This window comes from Dermacentor variabilis, unplaced genomic scaffold, assembly GCF_050947875.1.
Source record: "Dermacentor variabilis isolate Ectoservices unplaced genomic scaffold, ASM5094787v1 scaffold_12, whole genome shotgun sequence".
NCBI classification, from domain to species: domain Eukaryota; kingdom Metazoa; phylum Arthropoda; class Arachnida; order Ixodida; family Ixodidae; genus Dermacentor; species Dermacentor variabilis.
In genome coordinates, this window is record NW_027460280.1 from 28,759,996 (window position 1) to 28,778,905 (window position 18,910).

Consider the following 18,910-nt stretch of genomic DNA (forward strand, 5'->3'; position numbering starts at 1 on the left):
ACCCCCGGCGGCAAAAGTGCCGTCCCGGAGCGACTAAAGGTCGGACTCGGAAGCAGTGTAGTAGGCCTTGAGCCTACTGACGTGCACGACATCACTAGATGCCAGAGTAGAGGACGAGGTTGAACTCACAGGAGCAATTTCGTACGTCGCAGGCGTCACCTGGCGCAGCATGCGGTAGGGACCTGTGTATCGCGAAAGGAGCTTTTCTGAAAGTCCGACGTGACGAGAGGGCGACCGCAGGAGCACGAGCGCACCAGGCGAAAACAGTACGTCACGGTGGCGGGCGTTGTACTGACGCTGCTGAGTGGTTTGCGAGGCCGTCAGTCGAGCACGGCCAAGCTGGCGTGCATGGTCGGCGAGGGCAATGGCGTCGCGCGTATACCCGCTTGTTGACATCGCAGTAGGAGGAAGTGCCGTGTCAAGGGGCAAGGTCGGTTCGCGACCGTACAGTATATAAAATGGAGAAAATCTGGAGGTGTCGTGCCAGGAAGAATTATACGCAAATGTGACGTAAGGAAGGGCAATGTCCCAGTCGTGGTGGTCCTTGGAAACGTACTTGGACAGCATATCAGTAAGAGTACGGTTTAACAGCCCTGTCAGGCCATTGGTTTCAGGATGGTATGAGATAGTCAGCTTGTGTTGAGTGGAGCAGAAACGCACAATGTGGGCGATAACTTTCGAGAGGGAGTTACGACCACGGTCAGTAAGCAGCTGTCGCGGGGCGCCTTGAAGCAAGATAATATGTCACGCAAGAGAAAGTCCGCGACGTCAGTGGCGCAACTGGTAGGGAGAGCGACTCCACTAGCCCGCTAGCGGCTAAGCGGAGAACGCATGCGCATTCGCGCTTCCGCTCCGCTCACCTGCTGAGCGCGGAGCGTAAAAACGCTAAACTAAAACACTTTATTATTGCCATTATTTCCATCGAAATTTGGCACGATGCATATGTCGTGTCTCGTTTACGCCTGCTCCCGTGGCCATCCCAGCAGCTCAATGCGGATTTTACGATTTCCTTGGGTAAAATGCGATCGACAGTGACGTGAAGCCTGGATTAGGGCTGCACTTTGTGAAAGGTATGTATTGCCATATGCTTTTTAACTCTCTGTTTTCGTCATCACTGACTCGTACGAGTAATCTCGACGAAGACGCAAATGTATGTTTGAGCTGGCGAAACAAACGATCTCTTAGCTCGCGCGACCTGGTTGAGTGAAACGCGAAGTGCTTTTTTTTACGCCAGTGGGCTCGATGGCTAGCTGACGATGACAAAATGTGACGGCGCGTACACGTTGTTTCGCTCTTGTCTGACACGTTGCTTGTTTGGTCAACAGTGGTCAAAATAAACGCTTATCATTGCGAAAGATGCCGCACAAACCAAAGGAAAATATGCAGTTGCCGTTTTCTCTTCCGCTTTTCGCTGGTTGTTTTTGCTAAGTATTCTTGATTTCATAGTTGTATATTTAGCTTAGTGGCTGAGGTACTTTTGGTCCTATGAAAATTCAATTCACACACCAAGACATTTTCTTTCTAAAATATACTTTAATACGGGTATAATAGCGAATTTTGTATCTTTAGGTTCAGCTTTCATTTCAAATAGTGGTTCACACCTTTTAAGTCCATTTCATGCTCTGGTGCCGTAATTAGTTCTGAATTAAATAGCAGATAGCCTGGCAAGAGCAGCTTTTACTCCATGGTCCCATTCTCTCGATATTTCCTGCGTCAGTCTTCGTAACTGCTGCGAGGTTCAGGAGGCGTGCAGTTATGCAACACCCTTGGAACCCATTATTAAACAATTTAAATGAGTGTTCACACCTGCTATTCCCTTGGAGAAGAAATGTCTGCACTACTCGATGGGACGTCACCGTCACTAAACTGTACCTGTGTAAAACTGTTATCTTCATGGAGCTGGTCCGGCACCCTCCTCTTTGTGCCCGTTATGTGGTGACGATGAAACGACACACCACTTCTTGTTACCACGTTGTCTCTCATTTAGGAAAACTACTCGCTGTATTAGACTGAACCTTTCCATTCCAGATTTTCTGTGTTTGAAAGCCTTATGTATAGGACATCGTCATTGGGGATGTCTGCGCATACGTTGAGAAATTTCTATCTGATTCAGGACGATCTTGTTGCTAAATCCTTAAATCTTACGTTATTTCACTTTTCTTTCGATATCGAAATTTCTCATTAGTGTTTTTTTATGACTTGATTAGTTATCTTTGTAACTCATGCGATTCTCGCCCAAATCCCCCATGTCGGTGTCAGCCTTACATATATATAGAAAAATCAGCCAACCAACCAAACCGTCCCTTCAGTTGATCTGCCTACTCGCTCGCGTACTAGTCTAGTTATTCCATCATCTCCTTTTCTTTTTCTTTTTCTTTTCCTTTGCATTTCCCTTTTTCAAATAGAAATTTTCCCGAGCTAGCTCCTGCCTATCCCCCTTAGGGAGTACGAGCCATGAAAGAGGTTCATCATCATCAACAAACTTCACGCGGCGCGAGTCATTGCGCGAGCCCCTGCGTTCGAAGAAAGCTCCAGATCAGCTCCATGTCAGCGTCAGCACATCTCAGCGCACGACACCGGCGTGTCGCTTCCCGTCGGGGCCGCCCGGGACAAGGCGGCGCGAGACCTCGTCAACGGTGCGAGACAGGCCGGCGTCCTTTCCGCAGCCGGCACGGAGCTGGCTCGGGACCAGGACGGCGACGACAACGCGGCTGCAGCGAACACCGCCTGCGGTCCGGGGCTTCTGACGGCTGCATCCTGGGAGCTCCCGTGCGGTCCGACGTTCTACGCGGCCCCGGGAGGCGACAAGAAGGCCATCGCGAACGCGGCGACCGCCGTGCTCTCGGTCGCCGAGCCGGCCGTGGTTAGCGGATACCCAAATCCGTAACCAACCAGACACCAGCAGCCTGGTTGCGGCCGTGCGAGATGCAGCGCTGCCTTCCCGCATCGCGCTGCGCGAGCCCCGTGGCCGCGCAGCGTCACGGCATTCATGTGCCGGCTACACAGACGCTCTTTTGAAGTATGTCAATAGAGATTATGCCTACGCGCACGCTCGCCTCGTCTCACTCACTGAGTTGACAAGTACAAGCCATCCTAGTTTTTAGACGCGCAAGCGCTTCTTTGGATACGTTCAGCACGTTTTCCCTGGTTCATATAACACCTAAGGTGTTCCAAGGATTCTGGTGTTGCACCGCTTTAGTGAAACCGTTCAGTGCCATGCAGTCTTACGTTAACAGGACCATAGAGATACATAAGACGTGTTTTGTAGTGACTTATTCTTTTTTGACTAAGGGCAGCCATACCCTCACCACTGCTACATTTTGCGGTGAAAAATGCGGTGCTGTAAAAACCGGTTCGCTCGATTGCTTGGTTCTCAGTGAAACGGGCGCAATCCGCAACGGGGGATCGACCGTGAATCCGGCAGTGCAAGGGTTCTAAACAACAATTTGGAGGAAAATAAACTGAAACCAAATCAGTAAATTGAAATTGTGAAATTAAAACTTGACTGGTTGTGAAGTCTATTCTAGCTAATTATTACAGTAAATACATATTAACTAAGAAAGACATTTCTAGCATGTAATATTTTCCGCATCGCACAGAAAATTGCACAGCATCACGAACGTTCCTGTGGCAAAAACCCAGTTTGGTAGCACCAGAGGAAAGGACCACCGGAAGAGTCAAATTAAAACAAAGGTTTCAGAAAGTGCTCCCAAAACTTATTCCATTTAATGGTAAAAGGGTGCCATGCTAAAGAGAAAGGTTTCGGCGATTGACCTCTCGTTGCTCGGAAGTATTCCTTTGTAAATATACTTTGTAAATAGTCTCCAGTTATTAATCCTTCGTTCGCGTAACAATATAAATAAGAATATACTTTTCAGCTATATCATTCTAATTATTAATATTACTACTATTCCCCCCAGCTGCTTCTTGTTCTACCACCCGCATGTTGACGAATCATCCGCTGTGGGTATGTGCGATAGTCTGAGATCAGTATCATCCTCTCGACTGCCTGTCAGCGTCCCAGCTCAGCGCAGAACAGCAGCTCTTCGCTTCGTGTTATGTTACCTGGTAAATGCGAGGAAGTCACCCGCAGGTGGCAGGGGCCCTCGCTAGTCGCGGGTGCGCAGAAGAGTCCAGGTGGCGTCCTTAACGTAGCTAGCCAGGTACTGGCCAGTCCTCCGGACGCCGGGAGCGTCCCCGGGCGGCCTTGGTCGTGACTAGGCATCTACATCGATCCCCGCGTACGGCCAAGGCATTCTGACGTTCGCGTACTGGGAGCTCCCGTCCTGGAACTGGCGAGTCCTCCGGACGCCAGGCGAGCTCCAGGAAAGCCTCGGCCGCAACTACGCCGGCGCAACGATCACCGGGCGCGGTCCGGGCGTTCTGACAGCTGCATCCCCGGAGTTTGTGTCTAGGAACTGGCCAGTCCTCCGGACGCCGGCAGTGCCCCCGGGGGGCCTCGGCCGCGAATTCGCACCGCACTGGTCACCGCGTGCGGCCCGGGCCTTCTCACGGCTGCATCCTGGCAGCTGCCGTCCTCGAACTGGCTAGTCCACAGGAAGCCGGGAGCACCTGCTTGTGGCATTGGTCGTGACTACACCGCCCGCAACAATCACCGTTTGCGGTCCTAGCGTTCTGACTGCTGCATCGTGGGAGCTCCCTTGAGGACCGCGGTACTATGCGGCCCCGGCGTTAGGAGGGCGCAATGCTACTACAGGAACAGCTTGCCTATTGCGAACATGGTGGCATCATAGAAGCGCACTACACGGTGGCCGTGCTTCATGGAAGCTCAAGTTCGTAATGAACGAGGATCTTGCTGCGTGGTTGTGGTCGAGCAAGGTGCCACACCACGACCTTGTATCTCGCTTTGCGAGAAGCATAGCCGTGCAGAGACGCAACGCTCAAACTGCGGCTATACCGACGCTTCCTTAGAATATGTAAATAGATGCTGTATAAACGCCCAGTGCACCTCGCCTCACTCATTTGCACTACAGAGTAATAACGTACCCAAAATTTTAAATTTCAGTACCGGAGGTTGACCGTGTCCTTAGGCTAGAAGCCGTAGTTGCAATGCCATCTGGAATCCCATTTCAAATCTCGTCAAAGGAGAGTCATCATCATCATCGTCATCATCAGCAGCAGCAGCAGCCTGATTACGCCCACTGCAGGGCAAAGGCCTCTCCCATACTTCTCCAAATACCCCGGTCATGTACTAATTGTGGCCATGTTGTCCCTGCAAACTTCTTAATCTCATCAGCACACCTAACTTTCTGCCGCCCTCTGCTACGCTTTCCTTCCCTTGGAATCCAGTCCGTAACGCTTAATGACCATCGGTTATCTTCCCTCCTCATTACATGTCCAGCCCATGCCCCATTTCTTTTTCTTGATTTCAACTAAGATATCAGCAACTCGCGTTTGTTCCCTCACCCAATCTGCTCTTTTCTTATCCCTTAACGTTACACCTATCATTCTTCTTTCCATTACTCGTTGCGTCGTCCTCAATTTAAGTAGAACCCTTTTCGTAAGCCTCCAGGTTTCTGCCCCGTACGTGAGTACTGGTAAGACACAGCTGTTATATACTTTTCTCCTGAGAGATAATGGCAACCTGCTGTTCATGATCTGAGAATGCCTTCCAAACGCACCCCAGCCCATTCTTATTCTTCTGATTATTTCAGTCTGATGATCCGGATCCGCAGTCACTACCTGTCCTAAGTAGATGTATTCCCTTACCACTTCCAGTGCCTCGCTACCTATCGTAAACTGCTGTTCTCTTCCGAGACCGTTAAACATTACTTTAGTTTTGTGCAGATTAATTTTTAGACCCACCCTTTGGCTTTGCCTCTCGAGGTCAGTGAGCATGCATTGCAGTTGGTCCCCTGAGTTACTAAGCAAGGCAATATCATCAGCGAATCGCAAGTTACTAAGGTATTCTCCATTAACTCTTATCCCCAATTCTTCCCAATCCAGGTCTCTGAATACCTCCTGTAAACACGCTGTGAATAGCATTGGAGAGATCGTATCTCCCTGCCTGACGCCTTTCTTTATTGGGATTTTGTTGCTTTCTTTATGGAGGACTACGGTGGCTGTGGAGCCGCTATAGATATCGTTCAGTATTTTTACATAGAGCTCGTCTATACCCTGATTCCGCAATGCCTCCATGACTGCTGAGGTTTCTACTGAATCAAACGCTTTCTCGTAATCAATGAAAGCTACATATAAGGGTTGGTTATATTCTGTACCTTTCTCTATCACCTGATTGATAGTGTGAATATGGTGTATTGTTGAGTAGCCTTTACTGAATACTGCCTGGTCCTTTGGTTGACGGAAGTCTAAGGTGTTCCTGATTCTATTTGCAATTACCTTAGTACATACTTTGTAGGGAACGGACAGTAAGCTGATCTGTCTATAAATTTTCAAGTCTTTGGCGTCCCCTTTCTTATGGATTAGGATTAGGATCAGGACAACGTTATACGTGTAATCAGCGCGCTAATTACACGTATAACGTTGTGGCTGTTAAAAACGAGCAGACAATCCGGTAAATTTGAAAAAATAAATGGTAAGAGTGGGGACATGCGAGTATACGCTTCCATGAGAAAGACCAATAAAGGGGAGTGTGGTTCGTTGTAGCTGGCCAAGAGATACACGAAAGGGCCTTAGTATAATTGCAGCAAAGGTCACAATGACGCATCCAGCCTAAGCACCGAGGTAAAGCACACTTGTCGAAGAGTGAGAAGCTTAGGAGAGCTGTTGATGGGTTATTTTTTTTTTTCGTAGAGCGAGGAGGACTCGGCCTCGGAAAGTGCTTATATGTGTTGGTGAAATACATCGGTTTTTTTGTTTTTTTTTTACTGCACGAGTTGCCATACCGCATACTATACTTAAATAAATGTGTAGTTAGCTTTAGCTTGTAGAAGTATTGAATACATTTCTCCTGACTATCGCTGTGCCCATCAGTGGGGGCCCGCTTAAAAAAAATGCTGAAATAATTCTTATTTCTCAGCCAGCATTACTTTTTCGTGCTTTCTGGCCTTGCTGCTATATACCTAAGGTGGTCTTCGTACAAGCACGTGTTACTCCTTAGATGTACGAATATGTGAGGTCCCAACTAGTTGTTATTATTATCCTCATACAATATGGCTCACACCCCCTGTGGGTCATTGTCCAAGACTTAGAGAATGCCTAATGAATAGAGAAGTTAAATTTCATTTGCGAATTTGCTATAACTGGCAAAGTTAATGTGACATATTGTTGCGACGTTGAGGTGGTCCCGTAGCGCTCGTCACCCGTTTCGTGATAGAGCGTTGGTAGCGAAGACTCCGAGTCAGGCGTCGGTGACAATAACAAAAGGGACTTTATACACTATATAGAGGTCATTATACAGGACAAGATCGGATCTGCACTGGGGCCAAGAGCTCACAGCAAACGCGATTGTTCCCACTCGGCGACGTCCGGTGAGACTCCAACGCGTGACACATCTCACTCCACTCGAGAGCGGCACTCGGCTCCCGGTGGGTCGGTGGATCCGGTTCTCCCGGCGGCGGCGTCGGGGCTTATAAAGCCCCGAGAAACGATTGTTACTCAAACGGCCCAATACAAAGCCAGCACTCGACGGTCGTCCGAGAGGTCCAACCAGCGACCGCGCTGGCCACCCGGTTCAAAGTTGCCGCGCGCGGTGACCTCCAGGCAAAAGGAAATACGGCGCCGAGCTGTCTAGCACTTTGTTGCACGTTTGGACATGTCGCTTGCCGATGCTTCTCCTCAAGACTCCGCTGCCTGACGGCTCAGCATCTTGACTTGTCAAGGGAGAGTTTAGGGCGCTGTGCCTTTCGGCGCAGCCTCGGATTTGTCCCAGGGGCGTTCGCAGGAATAATTCTGCGTCTTGTAGATTCGGAATCCGGGCTGGTGGTAATGGCACAAGAATATGCAACATTACGAATGACGTAGCCTGAAGTGAAATGTACTAAGAATAATAACGATAAAGGAAGCACATATAATTGGGCAATCCCTTGCAGTGAGAGAGGAAACCTTCACATCATATTTTATATTCGAACCACGCGAAGAACCTGTATTGCAGTATATTCAATGATCTATTACAGAATCGATTCATGGATCTAAATATAATCGCTTATCATTGGGAAAGATGCCTCACAAACCGAAAGACAATATGTGATTGGCATTTTCTCTTGTGCATTTGACGGGTTTTTTTGGTAAGTATTCTTGATTTCATAGTTGTACATTTAGTTTATTGGCTGAAGGAGGTTTGGTCCTATGAAAATTCAATTCACCAACCACGACATTTTCGTTTTAATACATCTTTTAATACGGCTATAATAACGAACATTGTATCTTTATGTTCAGCTCTCATTTCAAATAGTCGTTCGCACGTTTTATTTGCATTCCATGCTCTGGTGGCGTAATCAGTTCTCAATTACATAGCAGATAGCCTGTCAAGAGCAGCCTTAATGCTTGGTCCCGTTCTCTCGGTACTTCCTGCGTCAGTTTTCGTAACTGCTGCGAGGTTCAGGAAGTGTGCAGTTATGCAAGACTCTTGGAACCCATTATTAACCAATTTGAATTAGTATTCACACCTGCTATACCCTTGGAGAAGAAATGTCTGCACTACTCTATGGAATGTCGCCTTCACAAAACTGCACCTGTGTTAAACTTATGTTTATGGAGCTGGCCTGGCGCCCTCCGCTTTGTGCCCGTTATGTGGTGACGATGAAACGATACACCGCTTCTTGTTACGCCGGTGTTTCTCATTTAGGGAAACTACTCGCTGTATTAGACTGAACCTTTCCATTCCAGATTTTTTGTGTTTGAGAGCCTTATTTAAAGGACATCGTCATGGGGGTGTTTGCGCATACGTTGTGAAATTTCTAATTCAGGATGATTTTGTTGCTAAATCCTTAAATCTTACGGTATTTCACTTTCGTTTGATATCAAAATTTCTCATTAGTGTTGTTTAAGACTTGTCTAGTTATCTTTGTAACTCATGCGATTCTCGCCCAAATCCCTCATGTGGGTGTCAGCCTTACATATGTATAGAAAAATAACCCAACCAACTAAATTGTCCCTTCAGTTGATCCGACTACTCGCTCGCATACTAGTCGAGATAGTCGATCATCTCCTTTTGTTTTTTGTTTTTTTCCTTTTCCTTTGCGTTTCCCCTTTTCAAAAAAGAATTTTCCCGAGCTAGCTCCTTAGTGAGTACGAGCCATGACAGAGGTTCATCATCATCAACAAACTTCACGCGGCGCGAGTCAGTGCGCGAGCCCCTGCGTTCGAAGAAAGCTCCAGATCAGCTCCATGTCAGCGTCAGCACATCTCAGCGCACGACACCAGCGCGTCGTTTCCCGTCAGGGCCGCCCGGGACAAGGCGGCGCGAGACCTCGTCAACGGTGCGAGCCAGGCCGGCGTCCTTTCCGCAGCCGGCACGGAGCTGGCTCGGGACCAGGACGGCGACGACAACGCGGCTGCAGCGAACACCGCCTGCGGTCCGGGGCTTCTGACGGCTGCATCCTGGGAGCTCCCGTGCGGTCCGACGTTCTACGCGGCCCCGGGAGGCGACAAGAAGGCCATCGCGAACGCGGCGACCGCCGTGCTCTCGGTCGCCGAGCCGGCCGTGGTTAGCGGATACCCAAATCCGTAACCAACCAGACACCAGCAGCCTGGTTGCGGCCGTGCGAGATGCAGCGCTGCCTTCCCGCATCGCGCTGCGCGAGCCCCGTGGCCGCGCAGCGTCACGGCATTCATGTGCCGGCTACACAGACGCTCTTTTGAAGTATGTGAATAGAGATTATGCGTACGCGCACGCTCGCCTCGTCTCACTCACTGAGTTGACAAGTACACGCCATCCTAGTTTTTAGACGCGCAAGCGCTTATTTGGATACGTTCAGCACGTTTTCCCTGGTTCATATAACACCTAAAGTGTCGCAAGGATTCTGGTGTTGCACCGCTTTAGTGAAACCGTTCAGTGCCATGCAGTCTTATGTTAACAGGACCATAGAGATACATAAGACGTGTTTTGTGGTAACTCGTACTTTGATTACTAAGGGCAGTCATACCCTCACCACTGCTATATTTTGCGGTGAAAAATGCGGTGCTATAAAAACGGTTCGCTCGATTGCTCGGTTCTCAGTGAAACGGCCAATCCTCACGGGGGGATCTACCATGAATCTGGCGGTGCAAGGGTTCGAAACTATAATTTGCACTCCTTTACAGACTCTAAAGGCTTACAGGCGATCCTGAACTCTCTTTCCTTTGCCCGGCTATTCATCATTATCTTTGTCTTCTGCACATTAATCTTCACCCCACTCTTACAGTCTCTCTGCCGAGGTGCTCAATCATTTGTTGTAACTCGTCTGCATTGTTGCTGAATGGAACAATGTAGGAAAACAAATTGAACAATTTGGAGGAAAATAAATTGAAACCAAATTAGTGAATTGAAATTGTGAAACTAAAACTTAACTGATTGTAAAGTCTGTTGTAACTAATTATTACAGTAAATACAGATTGATTAAGAAATACATTTCTAGCATCTAATTTTTTCCGCTATCGCGCAGAAACGCTAATCGTGCTAAAAACAGGGGGCGCTGGCACACCTCATCGTCTTGCTCATATATTGTAAATCGGCACTACTGAAATGTTTCCGAGTTATCCAGCATTTTTAACAAGCCTTCCGCAAATAAGCCGGTTCATGGAACCATGTATTTCGTCGTGAATGCACACAACGTTTATTTTACGCAGCGGCATTGGGGGTACTGCGCTTTGTTTACATCCGAGCTCGACCGATTAACTGCTTCGAATCAATTCTCCTGCATCGCGTATAGATTACAACACATAAGGAGAAATGCTGACTTTCACGGCGCCAGTTCCATTGCAGACTTGAACTTTTACAGTATGCGGCGGGCCTCTCACTGCGCTAGTGTGCAGGCAGAGTGACGATCTGGACAGCGGCGCTTGTCTCGCCTATTCCACACCATATTATATGGTCAGCGTTAAACGTAGTCTCTCCTTCTACAACACATATCTGCATTTCCTTAGATGCGCAGGCTTTTGTATCGCCTCCATCACCTCTACCCCAGCCATATTGAAACGTTCTCCGCGCCACCTATAGGCGCTGGAAAGTGAGAATACCTCATATTAAGTTTGATTACGACTACAGCTACCCTCTCATTAATGCAGTAGAATTCGCCAATGTTGCCAGTTATGTCGTTATGGATTAGGAATCCTACCCCGTATTGCTTCTGAGCTAGGAGACTTCTATAGCAGAGGACATGTCCGTTATTCAGCAATGTGTAAGCCTCACCAGTCCTTCTAATCTCCCTATAGGCCGATGATATCCCAAACAATGTCTGATAGTTCCTCAAAGAGTACTACTAAGCTAGCCTCACTCGAGAGGTTTCGGGTGTTAAACGTTGCAAGGGTCAGTTTCCATTGGCGGCCTGTCCGGACCCAGAGATTCTTAGCACCATCTGCTGCGTTACAGGTCGGACCGCCGCCTTGATCGGGTGCTCCGCAGCTGCTGGGGACTGAGGGCCATTGGTTAATTGTAGATATCATCAGGGAGGTTGTGGCCGAATACTGCACCAGGGAAGCCAATTCCTCTTCTGGTGAGGGAGTGTCTTGTTGAAGCTTAGTCGGCCTTGCTAATTTGGTTGTACTTGGGTTAGTATAGCCCCACTCGTTCTCGGTATCTTTTGCCGGTGACAGGCGTCACTCCAAGCCTGCAGATGTTGTGCACTGGACGAGGTGCATTTCAAGTTCATCATCGTAAAAGAAAGAAATAAAACTTATGGAGGCATTCGAATTTCCGACTATGGCAACCGAGCATTTGACATAGCTCAGTCAGATAATCCCGTAGGCGGCGAGGCTACCTTATCGCCGACAAGTACAGACAAGAGGGCCCTACTTGCCTTAAAGCTTATTTGATTTATCCGCAATAGACAACTTGTGGAGTCTCTCACCTCCGTACTCTTGGGACAAAGGAACGACAACACAGTAGTGCAAACAATCACAAGGGCATTTATTGCACCTTTCATAGATCAGTTCCTGCTAGCCGAGTTGCTATCCGCAAAACATGCCGATGGGCGCGCGACAAATCCAGAAGTCCGACTCACCGCGACCGGAAGCGAGCGAATATGTTCGCCCCATGCTGGATCCCAAGGCCTGGTCGTTCGCGTGTATGGTCACGCGAATCGTGGCGCGTTCGAGGGCGGCCACGCGAGGCGGTCTCGCAGAAGCATGGGTCGGCGCGCACGCAGGAGACGTCCCCGCCGTGCGCCGACTCGCCGGGCAAGAGGGTCGCTGCACGTGCGGCACGGCCGTCCCGCTTGCTGTCTCGAACCCAACAGCCAGAGCGCCTTGTCTCCCGGCGCCCGAGTAACCTCGCAGCGGCGCGACGCTCGCGCCATCTCTCGCACCGCGCTTGTACCACTCCAACCGCCGCGGGCGAAGCCGCCCTGCAGGAGACGAGCCATGCGGGAAAACTAGATCTCAGGGGAGGCGTGGAGTCACGCATCCCCACAACCTTAAATCACTACATATTCCGGCGAGACATGTGACACGGTCTAACATCAAACTGTGCTTCGCAAACAAGGTAGAACATTAAACAGTGGTCGCGCCGAAGAAATGTCCGCACGCTGTCCATAACATGCGAGCCGACATTGTCCTTGGGTGCACCGCTGGCGTCCGCCGGTCACAGCGGCAGCTTTGCAGACTCGACGGCACGATGCCAGGCCAGGACTCCGGAGACGACGACGCAGTAGTCGGTACGAACAAGCGTCGCTCGTGCCGACGCGCCCTGCTGGGAAGAGCCGCCGTAGCTGTCGGTGACCGCCGGCTCTTTTGTCCGCCGCCGAGGGTTGTGAGCTGGATACAGGAGGCCGCCGAAGTCGCTGCGCCGAACTGGCCACAGCATCACCATCGCCCGGGGTGGCTCGATCGTAGTCCGGGACAGCAGCGCAGACGATGTGCAGGTGACGGCAAACCAGGGGTGACTCCAATCACGCTGCGTAAACTCAACACACTCGGCAAACACTAAAGTAGTGCAAGGGAGAGGAATTCTGCCTGCGCATCGCCCACGTGGTACGATGTTCAACTCGGCTAGCAAAGATCGGGCAGCTACTCAGATGCTAAGTTCACGTGAACGAAGCTCGCTTTCTTGAGTCGAACGAGTAATTCCAATTCGTGCGAGGCTAACTAGAATGAGTGAAGCAACTTGCAACACCTCAACGCCACGGTCCACCAGGTTGTGTCCCTTCACGTGCGACAGGCAGCTTCGTAAAGCCTTAGGCCTAAAGCGTCGCTACCCTGACAACAACCCGCATCCAAAAACAACACCCAAAATGAGCGCTAAACAGGCAGCCGCGAGGAGACGTCAGCTCTGTGAGGTGGTCCTACTCCGCTCGGTGCACAAAGCATCCGAGTTGACGGCGCCCACCGTCCCAGACGGTGTCGGAGCGCCCGGTGCCAGGCCGCAATACCAGTCAGCCCGTAGTGGCACCCGTGGCCCGCGGCCACCCGGCTCCCAGAGCCGCGACTTCATCCGAGTCAAAGAGATAGAAGAAGCTATTTACATAAGAAATTCGGACCACCCACGAGGCTTCCGTACTCACTCGCTTCAGGCTTGCCACTGCTCTGCGGGCGCTCAGCCTCGCTCTCCCAGGATGCAGACCACGTGGCTGTCGTACTGACGAATTTCATTAAAACAAAACACTTGCGGAAAGGCTTAGCATGTTGACATGTTCAAACACACTACAGCCACCATCACCTCGCTCAAGAAAGCACGCCGCCGACGCTAGCGATCAAAATTCACGCTAGGCCTACGCTTCGGTTCAAACAAAGGTCTCGAACGAAGCAAACTGTTAAATCTATCGTCCGATGTCCCAAGAGGTCCACGTTGGGCAGCCAGATGTGGGGTCTCTCACCTCCGTACTCTTGGGACAAAGGAACGACAACACAGTAGTGCAAACAATCACAAGGGCATTTATTGCACCTTTCATAGATCAGTGCCTGCTAGCCGAGTTGCTATCCGCAAAACATGCCGATGGGCGCGCGACAAATCCAGAAGTCCGACTCACCGCGACCGGAAGCGAGCGAATATGTTCGCCCCATGCTGGATCCCAAGGCCTGGTCGTTCGCGTGTATGGTCACGCGAATCGTGGCGCGTTCGAGGGCGGCCACGCGAGGCGGTCTCGCAGAAGCATGGGTCGGCGCGCACGCGGGAGACGTCCCCGCCGTGCGCCGACCCGCCGGGCAAGAGGGTCGCTGCACGTGCGGCACGGCCGTCTCGCTTGCTGTCTCGAACCCAACAGCCAGAGCGCCTTGTCTCCCGGCGCCCGAGTAACCCCGCAGCGGCGCGACGCTCGCGCCATCTCTCGCACCGCGCTTGTACCCTTGTCTCCCGGCGCCCGAGTAACCCCGCAGCGGCGCGACGCTCGCGCCATCTCTCGCACCGCGCTTGTACCACTCCAACCGCCGCGGGCGCCAGGCTACGCGGCGGGCGAAGCCGCCCTGCAGGAGACGAGCCATGCGGGAAAACTAGATCTCAGGGGAGGCGTGGAGTCACGCACCCCCACAAACTCAATAAGAACGATTTCTAAACGGTTCTGGCCTCGTAGTTCCGGAATCGCACGTGCACAGACTGCTGCGAACTCGGCTAGGCGAACTCTGCATGCGTACCGACGACCAATCACAGTTGCGAATACATGCTCGTGATCTACAGGAGTACAAACGGAAACCCGCAAAAACGAATATAAGTGCAAATGTAGAAGAAATAACTGGACGCAAACTACGACTTTGATTTACTTGATGACAATATGTATGTGAACGTTGCTACTGTTGACGTTACGTTATTTATTTTTATTGTTTGCGTGCTACTACAAACCTTCTCATCACTTTGTCTCTTCCTCTAGAGCTGCAATATTTTTTTTTTTGAGGAGGGGGACGCCTCTTTAGAAAGTCAGCGCGAGGCATATCGGTAGAGTCAGTTTAAGTCTATTCAGTATATCTCAAATGCCTGAAAAATGCGTGAATTATCCGTGGTATGCGGGTTTGATGATCGCGGCAGGTGGCACGGCATAGTATTTCTCAATGGTTCTAACTGGTTTCAGAGTCTCCCGTACGCAAGCGGCCATGAGCGCGGCTAGATACACGATATATTTTCGAACAACACTTAAAAGTAGTGCGGAAAAAAAAGAAAATTATAAAATGAAAAAGCTTTCAGTGCTTACCGCGAATTCACTAGTCGCGTCTGGAGGGACGTACACCAAACAGTTCACGGTCTCGGCTGCCTGTCTCACGCATCGGAGAAGCCTTTCCGAACGAAACGGAACTGCCTGTACGTCTGCACTATAAGAGAGTCTGTAGAGTCTGTAGTGTTGTAGAGTCACATAGTCGGAGGTCAGAAAGAATTCATTGACTAGCTGCGCCTTCTATATGTTCCAGGCATCGTAGGACAGACTCCGTAAATTGAAATTGGAATTACGCAGAAAGAAATATCGAATAAAACCCCTGTTTCAGATAATCAAAGGTCAAATTGAAATTGATTAACACAAATATCAACGCACCCCAGGAAGAAGGTATCCGCGAATATATCATGGTTATGTTTTTCAGCCATCTAATACCCGTAGTGACACATTTGAATTCTCATTTCATTTATTTTTCACCTTAAACGCCCGGAGGCATTACATTACGGAGAACCTTATTCCTTACGACAATGTTAGAACAAATGTACAGGGCAGTAAATAAACAAGAATAAACAAAAATAAGCCAGGAACGGGGAACATCGTGTTGGAGTAAGGGTGGCTTCTTTCTCCCTTTTTTTGCAGCGTTCACCATGCGTCGCTCGTGCAACGCTCTGCAGTGCTTGGCAGTGACGATGGGTGCGTAATAAATGAGCGAGGTGGGCCCTAATTTAAAGCTCAGCTTGAACGCTTTGTACAGTTATGGCAGACTTCATGCTGGCATCTGTTCTTATGAAATGTTCTAGCTGTGTGAACTCGCTTCATGTGCGTTGGAGGCAGCCCGAAGCGTTCGCTCCCTTCTGCCTGCTCTCCGCGTTCACGCCAGCGTTGTGGCGACAGCGCGTGTTTCCTGTCATCGAGTTAAAGCCGGTCATGTTTGCCTGCGCACGCGTGACGCCAAGCGTATTAATTTATTCAGTAAGCTGTGTTTACTGCCATTAATACGACCAATAAAGCTACAAACGTTATTTCCTGTAGGCGTCCAATATTTTGCAACCGCTATCGACTTTTCCCCCTTCGGGCGAAATTGCGACTCTTTTTTCTTCACCAGTTCGAAAAGTTGCTCAGGTTCGGCGCCAGTGTCTGAACCGTGAGAACTCGAAGGTTTGGAGGCGTTTGCTTGGTCCTTGTTGCCGGACGCCGATGCCTGACGTGGTTTGCTGCATATCGCAGACGTTCTCTTTCGGTTATTCGCTTCTTGATCGGAAGTAGGCATATTCACCTCTTGTACCTTATGCTTAGCTATCATCAGAAGTTTGATGTGGGCGAGTTGGCTTTGCATACTTGATGAAAAGAGCGCTACGAAGACGCGGACTAAAAGAACAACATGTACGACGCACAAGGCGCCTTGTCCGTCGTACATGTTGTTCTTTTAGTCCGCGTCTTCGTAGCGCTCTTTTCATCAAGTTAGCTATCATGTTAAAAATAATTGTGTGTATTTCTACCACTACAATTCTCAGAACAATACCTCAGAGATATTCGAGCTTTTCGTTGTGTAGTTCACTTTCTGGTGGATTTCGGGTGGTTTGGTCTCAACACCACTCCTATTTTTACCAAACGATTGGCCATAAACTCTTCCATGTGAACGCGTTGCTTGGCGTGATTAACACGTTGATGCTTGAGATATTTTTTTTTTTCGTGAGTAGTGTCTGCTGGTGCTCGAGAGAGGCCAGACGTCGGACACTTATGTGATCGCGTTGCGCTGTGTGCGCTGTGCACTTGAGCCGCCAGGCAGCCAACAAGTAATCCCGGCATGCTATCTAAGAAAGTTTCGCTGTAAAAGCGTTTCAGGACCCCTTTAAGCAAATATGCCTGTAAATATAAATAAAAATATTATGAATACTTTTCAGCTTTATCCTTCTCATTATTAATATTACTACTATCCCCCCAAGCCTCAGCGGTCCTGGCTCCCGGCGCCAGGGGGTAACCCTAGAGCATGTGAGCAAGGCTAGCTATATCTTGACAAAAGCGGCACGCACTGTGAGAGTGCGCGTCCGGAAAGATCTTGCAAAGGAACGCCAGGCATGGGTAGGTACCCGTCTGAAGCCGCCTGTACGTGACTTCTTGTGTTTGATTGAGTGCTTTGTGCGGTAGCCACATTGTTCTCTTGACTAAACTATAGTGCTGGGTGAGATCGTTATAAGTGACGAGGGGGTTGCGTTCGCTCTGCCATCCTTCTGAGAGGGAGCCCGGGATCACACGGTGAGTTAGATTTCATGCGGCGTCGTGTGCCGTCTCGTTGAGGTCAGGGAGCGCCCCTCCAGTGATCCCATGTGTGCCGCGAACCACTTGATGCAGTGTGGGGTGAGATGACCGAGCTCTACGCATGTTGGACCTTGAAGCACAGCACTGGGTTGTCCATCGGCCGGGCCCGCGACGCGGCGAAGGGGCATGGCCTCTCTGTTCCGACGTGGGAGCGGCCCGCTAATCGCGCGCACCGAAGGAGTTCAATAAAGTTATTCATCTATCCATCCATCCACCCAGCGTCTTGTTCTGCCACCAGCATGTTGACGAATCCTCTGCTTTGGGTATGTGCCATTGTCTGAGATCAGTATCATCATGTCGACTGCCTGTCAGCGTCCCAGCTCAGCGCAGAACAGCAACGCTTCGCCTCCCGGTAAAGGCGAGGACGTCACACGCAGAAGAGTCCAGGTGGCGTCCTTACAGCAGCTGGCCAGGTCCTGGCTAGTCCTCCGGATTCCGGGTGCGCCCCCGGGCGGCCTTGGTAGCGACTAGGCCACTGCATCGATCACCGCGTACGGTCCAGGCATTATGACTGTTGCATACTGGGAGCTCCCGCCTTGAACGGGCCAGTCCTCCGGACGCAGGGAGCGCTCCAGGAAAGCCTCGGCCGCAACTATGCCGACGCAAAGATCACTGCGTGCGGTCCGGGCGTTCTGACAGCTGCATCCTGGGAGCTTCTGTCCAAGAACTGATCAGTCCTCCGAACGCCGAGAGCGCCCCCGAGAGGCCCCGGCCGCGACCTCGCACTGCACTGATCACCGCGTGCGGTCCGGGCGTTCTGGCGGCTGCGTCCTGGCAGCTGCCGCACTGGAACTGGCCAGTCCACAGGAAACCTGCAGCGCCCGCGGGTAGCCTTAGTCGTGACTACACCGCCGCAACAATCACCGCTTGCGGTCCGGGCGTTCTCACGGCTGCATCCTGAGAGTCTCCTTGAGGACCGCGGTATTACGTGGCCCCGGCGTTGGAAGGGCACAATGCATGCTACAGGAACAACTTGCCTATTGCGAACATTGTGGCATCATTGTGGCGCACAACGCGGTGGTCCACGGAAGCTCAAGTCCGTAGTTAACGACGATCTTGCTGCGTGGTTGTGGTCGAGCAAGATGCCACATCACGACCGTGCATGCCGCTTTACGAGCAGCGTAGCCGTGCACACACGCAACGCTCAAACTGCGGCTATACCGACGCTTCCCTAGAATCTGTAAATACGTGCTGTATAAACGCCAGATCCATCTTGCTTCACTCATTTGTTACAGAGTACAAACGTAGTACCCCACACATTAAATTTTAGTTTCGGAGGTTGACTGTGTTCCTAGACTAAAAACCGTAGTTTCAAAGCTATCTGGAATCGCATCCCAAATCTCGTCAACGGAGCATAGAGCACTCTAAGTCGCTCCATAGGAATAAAGGTGTGGTCT